The sequence below is a fragment of the Watersipora subatra genome, chromosome 10 (genome assembly GCF_963576615.1).
Source record: "Watersipora subatra chromosome 10, tzWatSuba1.1, whole genome shotgun sequence".
In the NCBI taxonomy this organism is placed as follows: Eukaryota; Metazoa; Bryozoa; class Gymnolaemata; order Cheilostomatida; family Watersiporidae; genus Watersipora; species Watersipora subatra.
Window position 1 is genome coordinate 10,120,985 of NC_088717.1, and position 10,047 is coordinate 10,131,031.

Consider the following 10,047-nt stretch of genomic DNA (forward strand, 5'->3'; position numbering starts at 1 on the left):
AGCCAGGAAGCAATATTGGTTAACTTGAGAAAACACACTAGGGTTTCAACGTGTATTGGCTGTGGTAGAAAGGATCTTGCCCATGTCAAGCATTCAAGATTTGCCTTAGCCAAAAACCCTATCATGTCCAGTTGACCACAGCCAGGAAGCAATATTGGTTAACTTGAGAAAACACACTAGGGTTTCAACGTGTATTGGCTGTGGTAGAAAGGATCTTGCCCATGTCAAGCATTCAAGATTTGCCTTAGCCAAAAAGGTACATAGATCATACCCACACCCTCATACGAGAAAACTTGTAGTTACCCTCAAAAAAGAATGGAGTTATTACCGTGTAAATAACAAATGTCTGCCAGCCTGCTTAGTTCATGTCTGCCCAGATGAGTTTGATAGTTTTCCAGAGGCGGATAATTTTTTAACGAAACAAGGTTTCTCAGCTATCTGAACCATCCATTGAGATCTGCACTCTGCAGTAAATACTAACGGCTCAATGGGATATGTGTTGATGCCTGGTCTTACATAGAAAGTTACGTTAAGACCTAGGAGTCATTTAGCAATTATTTTTTATTTTAACAGCTTTATCTAGAGTATCTGGATAAAATAAACTCTTCTCTGTATCAAGTTGAACATCCTTGTCTGTATTGACATAATTTTTCTATTCAAATAATTTGTAGTATGCTCTTTATAGCTTTTTATATTAACAAAGATAATCAATTATAATAATGAATTGAAAACTACAGCTTTATCAGTTTGTCATCATATTGACATTATTTCCTGTAGTGGTGTAACTTGTTGATTTGGTGGAGACTAGAATGAGGGTATATAACTCCCTTTGAGAAGCTATACTGTGCGAGTGATGCTAACGCTGAGCATTCTTTGAATTCAGCTCAAACCCAGTGTAAGTTGTTTGCTCTTTGACCAGCCTTCCATACGGGAGAGCAACTCTCAAAAAATATTCGGTCTGTTGTCATTCAGTGCATTCGGCTTTTCGTATCTAGCGCAGTCCCATGACAACCGCCACAGGCAAAAAACCAATCTCTTGTTACAAGCACAACAAGAACACAGGACAAACATAAAAAGCGCTCATGACTAACTAGACTTGATAATTCCAAAATGCGTCAGAAAATACACCAGTTGAGAACTTACAGGCCCTGCAGTAACTACCATGGAAGAGCCCGGTCTTGCTTGAGCTTAGTAGAAGACCTAATATGCGTGGAGTAAAGAAAAACCACAGAAAAACTCACCTAGAGCCCATTTTAGAAGCTGAAAAAAACCAAAAAGGCAATTAGGGAAGACAACTCCAAATGTGACGACAGGACAACTCCCAGGGGAGCTTCGGATGACCTAGAAAGCCGGCCTTCTATTGGACCAAGTCGAGACACGGAACACTGCACTCCAACAAGTGCAGAAGCAGAGGAGTTAACTGCCCACAAACAGTCAAATAATGCTAGCAGACCTCAGAAAAGCAAGAATCTACCTCCACACCTACAAGAGTATGAACTGAACATTATCCAATCAGACAACTCGGAAGTGATGACGTCATCGGCAGTGGCAATTTTAAAATGTGCTGCCATGCTTCAGTCAGCCTCAGTTCTACTGTCCAGAGGTGTCTGCAAACTATGCCAACATTATGAACATTTCTACTGAAACAGTTAAGAGGTTGACCCTCCCTACGAATGTACTACCAACTATATCGAATAAGGACGACCTTGATGAGCTAATTGTAGAAGAAGAAGGGTGTCTAGATGATCAAGAGAGAATTATAGCCAAGGCTAAGAAAGCCAGAGTCACTCCTGCTACTCTAAAATGGATAACTGATCACACTGAGCAAGAAATAGACAAACATATAGACAAGAAAGGAACTGCCTGTCCAATATACAACTACAGCTGTAAACTCCGAGGCGAAGAAAAATTCATATTAGACAACATTTCACCAGGTACTACTGTCGGTGTGGACGGAATTTCACCTCCAGAGATATGATGGCTAACCACCAAAGACGGTTGAGGGAGATGGATGCTGCTGAGGAGCACAGAGGTAAAGAGGGCCTCCTCTATGAAGTTGACAAAGATAATTATTATACCTGGGCCGAGTACGTCTCTCTAGATGACCCAAAACCATTTACAAAGCCCGAGCCCTATAACCAGTATTTCAGAATGTCTAACAATAATCGGCAAAAGACCCCTGCTAACTCTGCTAAAAAAGGAGGGCTCCTGCAACTGATGTCAGAATTCCTAGTTGATCTCCATCACCTCCAGTCACGGTGAAGAGTAAGATAGTTTGGCCTGCCACGGCCTCTAGATGTATACCGGCTCTATTCTCCAATCCATCGCCTCAGGTCTCCGTTTGTGCTGTGAATGCACGTCCCGAGAGATTGGAGATCTCAAATCCAAAGATGCCGATGTCGGAAGCTGCCAGATTGAGGTTGGAAGCTCAGCAGTTACGTAGAAACAGCAGCATACCTAGAAAAGCTGGCCGACCAGCAAGAGGCCAGACAGTAATTATGACAGTAGTAAATAGTTTAGATTCATTTTCTTATATATTTTATCATTTTATTATTATTCCACTGTATTACATTTTTTATCATGGTTGTTACAGATGGATAGCCATCTATAGGGGCGGCGCATGTGGCATATTTGCTACTATTCTTATTACATTTTTGTTGGTGTTCATGTTTTATCTCACTTATAGTCTTAGTCGACCTACCAGTCAATTATCCTTGTATGGTCATTATTACCTTATATAGCCATTATTCCCTTATATGGGTGAACAACCTATATAAATGAATGTATAGCCCCCAGTGGGCCAGTTGTTAGTGAGATAGCAATACAGTTACACACATGCACACTCTCTCTTCATTCATGCTTAGGCGAGTTATTAAATAATTAATTCTTGATAGACGACCAATACAAGTATAATCAGTTATCTAGTTGACTACGGGGGTCAGCAATTAATGTTATCTGACTAGGCCGACCTCATCACCTGAAAGAGAAGTCAACCTAAGTTAGTCAGACTGTGGACCCGAGGGTCGACATAGTCTTCTATAATTATAGACAATTATAGTGCACAGCAAGATTGATGTAAGCCGACCAGCAGGGTCGCTATTAGGTTTTTATATCTAGAATCAGCCATATTCAGATAGACATGAAAAAAATAAAAGCTATATCAACTTTCCTAACAGATCCTTACAGCTACAACATATACAAATTCCGGAGATGAGAAGATTAGCATTACAAACCCATTTCCAGTTCCAAACTACCCATTGTACTACCAAGACAATGAAAACTTGGCATAAGGAAATTTCAGATAATCGCCAAAAGATTACAGTCTTATGACAACTTGCGTCATGTAATACCAAACTCTGTGTCTGGCACCAATCTATACCAGACCTAACATTATAATTAAAAAATTACACATGTTGAAACCTCTGCTGATGAAAGAACAACAGGACGTAGCCAATAACCCCAAAAAAATTACAAAGACAAAACTAAAAGATCTAAAACTATAGTTTCCCTCTTAGAAACCAAGGCTACTCCTTGTTCAATATATAAGGACGCATATTGACACTTAGACTTCACTCTTTCAATACAGCTTTATCATGGCAGACAGACATGTCAGCAGATTAAGTGGAAGAGTCAACTTTCGGAGAACAAAAGGGGTGACTATATTCTAAGTCTCTAGAAATTACTTTTATACTTTTATAAGTTTAGTCTGGAGTGCAACTTATTATATATATTTTCTTGTTCTTAAATAAACATAAGGTATTGTGAAACCCCTCTTTGCATACCTTAGTGATTTCCTTTCTCAGAGCATAGTCTTAGATTCTCATATCTAGGAAGGTCTTTTATAGGGTCTTGATTACGTTAATCAACAAACATTGGTTTACAGTCATTAGTCAGGATTATGCCTATCTGAGCGTTATTATCGATCGCAGATGTACTGCTAACAACTTAGCAGTACATCTGCGTTCGATAATAAACTCCAGCTACTCCCTAACAGTTGTAAGATTACTTGATAGGATAATCCAATACTATCAATAATCAACACAACAAAGTACTGGTGGACTAAACTGGTACAAAATGATTCGCAAAACGGTTCCTATAAGAATGTTAGCCAAGGGTTGTTTCTAATATTCCTAAAAAAATGTTTACGACACTAGTGGTTGTTTCCAATATGAGCAATAATAGACTCATATTATTGCTATCAGAAAAGCCTTGGCCAACAGCTAGATTTAGCCTAAACGGTAACTGTTGCTCGCGCAATTTAGGCCTACAGCGTTCAAGAAAAAACCAGCGCACAATCTAGCAGTGCGATTTAATAAACGGAGTCGACCATATAACGTTCTACCAACTTCTTTGAAGCTTGTAAGCGTAGACGAAATCTCGCGTCAGTTCATTCAAACAGAGAAACTCGCTTTTATTGCAATTCGGCGTTTGCTCTAGCGGAATTCGGCGTTCGTTATCGTGTACGATCTAGCACTGATAAAAAGAAGGGTGTTCGAGTCATTAGTTTATCGATGATTGTTGCTGAAATTGTAAATTGTTTTTGTGTTGAGAATAAATGTGCTATAAACGAAGGAAATTTTTTTACTAATCAAATTTAACGAGCTCCTATACATGTTATGAAATCTGACATATCTTCAAGAAGTTGATGGAAATCGAGCGTGATTTCACAACTTTGTCACATTTGAGGATGTGACAAAGTTAAACACATGCATTTCATAACTAATATTAATTACTATTTAGTTTTCACATGATAACTTTTTTAACTGTTGATTTATGCAGCAGCTGTTTTTCTACATTTTATGTAGGCTGTTTACTATTAGTATGCCTATTATTAAGTACATACTTAGTGCAGAGTATTTATTTATGTTATTGTACCTAGACTACTCACGTAGCATCAGGAGCAGTCCTGTTCTACAAGTAAGCATTGAGAGCTGTAAGAAGGAAACTTTTGGCTATTTCAACGAAGAACCCTATCTCTCTACTATGGTTTGCAATAATTGCAAGCGTTGTGGTTACAAGATGAGAGCTTATTCCGCTATTAAATTTTTTTTCTTCGGATAGGTCATTTATCTGAATACTGCTGGAATGGGTTTTGAGATTTGATTTATGTTAAAGGTCATGGTAGTAGTAGCAATAGACAGGAGGTAAAGCAGTACAGCAGCTATGAAAGGTATTGCGATTGAGAAGGCAGTAGAAACAGGTTCAATAGAGTGTTAGATAAAAGTATTCAGAGGTATGACAGCAGGAAAAGACCTAGTGATATGACAGGTGTATGTAGTAAAATGAGAGACTGCAGTGTAGACAGTTATAAGAGAAAAAAGAGTCCTAGTAGTGAGAAAAACCATAAATATGGGAAGTGAGACACAAGAAGACATGAGGAGAGGTATAGTGACTACGGAAGTAGTAGGAAAGCATTTCTTAGATACTGGGATGATAGCGAAGACACTATCATACCAGACTGGCAGAAGTGTCAGGTTTTTTTACCCTAGGGATAAGTATGGTCAGGAGCAAAAACTAGGTCAGCCGAGGCTTGGATAGTGCTTAAAAGTCAATTGGAAAAATAATGTGTTTGTTTGAAACTGAAGTTTCGATGCTAACCACAAAAACAGGCAATAGGTTAGAAGAGCCATCAACTATTTTGGCAGAAAGTGACACCTAAGTTCAAGGTAGTTGGTGAATCAAGAGTTCAGTTGTGACGTATTTATAGATTTATGAACACTGAAAAGTATTTATTGAAGTGATCAAAGTCCAACATCAACTTATTGGGCATATCCGGGTTGAACCAGCTGAACTTTTTAGCAGAAGTAACACAAGCAACAGCAAGCTTGACTGGGTTAAGAAGCTCAACAAAGTTTCTTAATGTTTAGCCATGATGCCAGGGCTGTTTAAGATTAAGTTGAATGCAGGTACTGAACCAATGGTGTTCTTTTTACCTAGATTCATAGAGGCTGAGTGAAGATAATGGGCTAAGAAGAAATATGATGGTATGTTGGCTAGTAGAGGAATTGAGCCAATTGCGGAATCTACTGAGTGTTGTAGGATTGCTGAGGAGTGTTGATCTATTGATGAGATAGAAATGTGCATGGATTTAAAGTGGCTGAACAAGTCTGTTGAGTGAGAGGTTACTCTTCCCCTAGAATTTCGGATTTGTTCTGTGAACTGTCTAAGTCTCTAAGGCAGTGATGATTCTGATGTTGAATGCCAGTTCTGGGATTTGGCAGATTCAGATTGAGAAAAACTCCAAGTCACCGACAAGCTTTATTACCTACTGGGGTAGATTTAGGTTATATATTGATTCAGCTCCTATATTTGTCTAAAGGGTTATGGAAACGATTATAGGCAGTATGTCAGGGTAGTAGTTTAATAGGTGAAATCCTAAAATATGGACAAAATGCTGATGAACTAGTTGAAGGGAGTACTCAGGCATGTTAGTAGTTTAGTTGTGACATTGCTGAGAGGCGTGAGTTTGGTATAAGTGAGACAGTTTCTCCGATATTTAATTATTAGAACTGGTATTAAACCTGATCTAATGAGAATTGAAGCAATTTTAGGCTTAACGCCACTAGTTACTAAAACAACATAGTGAGAAGGTTTTCAGAAATTTTAATTATTTGAGTGAGTTCAGTAAAAAGTTAGCAAGGTGAGGCACCCTGATTTGCAATAGTGTGCAGTTGTGATCAGAGTGGTATTGGGGTGCAGATCCAGAAGTCGCTTGTAGAAGTGAAGATAGCTTTTTAAGGTGCCAGTATGATATACCCTTTTGGTTTAAACATGAGATATAGAGTATCTGCATACGGAGTAAAAGTGCAGTTGGAGTAGTATTCGTGTAGTTACATGAGGGCAATTGAGTGTGAATCGAACAAAATGCCTGATGCAGAAAAAAGGTATACTATAATAAAAAAGAGGCATGTGCAATTATGTGGGCAAGTGATAAGCTTCATTATGGTTTAGTGGATAGGAAATCTGAGATTGAGACTAACCATAAGCCATTGACTTCATTTTTGAATGAAAATTATTTCTTAATATGACCAGTCAAGGTTCAGGGTTTAGGTTGAGATTGGTGTGGTATGATTATGCAAGTTTTCCTACATTTGGAGATGAAATGTATTTGGCCGACTCATTCAGTTAACACACTGGTCAGTCTAGCAACTGGAGTGACATGGGTAAGTGTGAAAAAGTGGATAGTTCTGTTGTTGGCTATGTGACTACTGACAATCTCACAGACAGCCTAATGGTAGAAATATGGTCTTAAACCATAACTGTCACGAACAACTTTTATCGTATTTTCTAGGTAAATCAGACACGCTGATTCCGATTTTGTACTCAAAATAAAGATTAGTCCACTAACCTTCAAAGTCATTTAAGCTTTTTTAAAGCGTTTCAATATCCGTTTCAAAAACAACACAATCGGCATTACAAGCTCCGCCCATAAATATGTGACGAAACCTAGCTTTTTCAGAAACGGAAGTTGGAAATGTTTAGTCCGATTTAGAATAATAGAGATGGGTGTCTTAAAACCCATTATTATCCAAATCCAGCCTGTAAAATAGTTTCAGTTTTTTATGAAACGGATATAAACTATTTAAAATTGCTCGCAGCTTGTTACATGACGTTTAAATGTGCTGGACGCCGAGAAAAATGAGCTCAAAAAGCGCGGTTTTATCACGAGCTAGCGTTGTTATTGCGCTTTTTAAATATGCAATGCTAAATAGCTTATCTACCTTTCAGAAAAGACTGATATTATTTTTAAGGCTGAATTTAGATATTAATGGATTTTAAAACACCCATCTCTATTATTCTAAATCGGTCTAAACATCCCTATGTAACTTCTGTTCCTAAAAAGCTAGGTTACGTCAAGTATTTATGGGCGGAGCTTGTTATGCCGATCGTGTTGTTTTCGAGACCGATATTAAAACGCTATAAAAAGTTCTTCATTACTCTGAAAGTTAGTGGCCTAATCTTTATTTTGATTAAAAAATCGGAATCAGCATGTCTGATTTACCTAGTAAATATGATAAAAGTTGTTCGTGGCAGTTATGGTTTAAGCTTTGAAGGACAGGGAAGCTGAGGAGTGGTTAAAATATGTTACGGAAGGTTGACTGATGAGTAGTGACAAGCTTGCCAACGAATTTGAAAAGCTTGATACTGCAAGAATATGGCTTACTGGATGTGATAGTTTGTCATTATACTGAGACAGGGTGTTTCAGACTTTTCTCCAGATTTTTCATCTTATGGCTGAGGTACTTGAGATCTTCAGTTGCCTTAGTTGCTTTCGGTTAAAGCTTTCTAGAGTATTATAGTCCTCACTCAGTGGCTTGATGTGCCTATACTCTTCTGTTCTTCCCTGTTTACTGACTTCGATCTATCCATTTGACTACCTATGCTGTTGGCAGTTTCTTTAATGTTTGACCATTTTTATCGGTCAATTTTAGGTTTTACTCAGCTTCTTTTATCAAATTCTTCTCGTTTTCAGGTGTCAGGTAGGCGGTAGCTTCTTATCTTGGTCCTTTTTAAAATGTACTTGTGCTCTAGTCGACCTCTCATGAATCTTGTTGCTGCGCTTGTGGTGAGGAGCTCAGTAGGTTGTTTAAAACTATCGCTGCCAATGTATTCTAACAGGCCTTCTTCCTGTTCAGTTTATGCCTTTGCCTTCATCGTTGATATCAACTCAATATTACCATTGAGAGTAAGAAACCTGTTTAGGTCCAAGTCTATGCCATCCGAGAGAAACAAAGTGATAACATCTTTAGCGATTTATTTTTTATCGTTGATTCGCTAGACAGACCTGTTTTCCTTGGTGACAGTTCACACTACAGTAAACTCTGCGTTGGACACAATTGTGTAATCATCATCTTCTGACTCAGTATCGTGATTTGCTGAATGTGCACCTTTACAGTACAGCCTGTGATGTTAATATTCTTTTCGTTGTTTTGAATCAGCTCACTCAACTTTTTTGAGTATATCATGTTTGCTCATAATCCTAAAAAAAACATGGCATCAATAACATTTAACTTACCACTACCATTTGGTTCGACAATACAGGTAAAGCTTTTCTGAAATGGACCAAGCGCTGTCATTTCAGCATAAGACTTGAAATTAATGCTTGTAATTTGGTTGATGAGCTGACATTTTTCTTCATCATTACTAGCTCCCACAGGTAAAAGGTCAGGTACAGCAATCGGAGCCAAGTTGTAAATGTCAAGGTGTCAAGCGGGTGCATGCTCTGCGCCATCACTTTCTATAAAATCATTTCATAATACCATTTAATTGCAGTAATCTCAAAAAGGACCATCTTTTCTTCTATACTCACTTATATATTCATACTACATAATATCAGTAGGCTATGTCATAATTTGGCTTGGCCTTGAAGATGCATTTCCTTAAAAAATTAATTATTGCGTCACCCTATTGGAAGCACTAGCTTTAACCATTTCTTTCCACAATTCTATGGGCAGAAGTTTAAAATACATACAGATGATGCCAGTTTGACACGGCTTGCTTCTTTGAGCACCGGTTCCAACAAACCAGCTAGACCGATGGTTTGGACTACTCTCAGAATTTAAGTTCAAATTATAGCATATATGCTATATAAGTTATATATAACTTTACTGTCCAATTAAAGTCAGTTTGACATCAACCTGATTTCTGCATCTGTAAAATTTTGCTCGTTATGCAAATATGAAGACCATCTAATAAGTAAAGATTATTTTGTTGTTACCAAATTGCAATTTAGGCACATAACTAATTTGTTCATTTTTTGATATAAGCTCCAGAGAGTACCACTTTTCTTTCATTGATGCACTCTATTCTATACCCCATCAGAATGTGAATCTTCCAATGGTCTCTCAATCTAATTGCTAACAGTATTTTTGACCTGATTTTAATATTCTCAGCGCTGAGTAAAGCTAAACGTACAGAAATGTCTAAAGAGAATCTGGAAAGATTTTGCAGAGCAGGATATTTGTTTTTAAAGGGTGCGGTGAACCTGTGTTGAGTGTACTGTGTCAGTGCACTGCTGTATGCTTCCATCTCATTGACTGCTGCTTT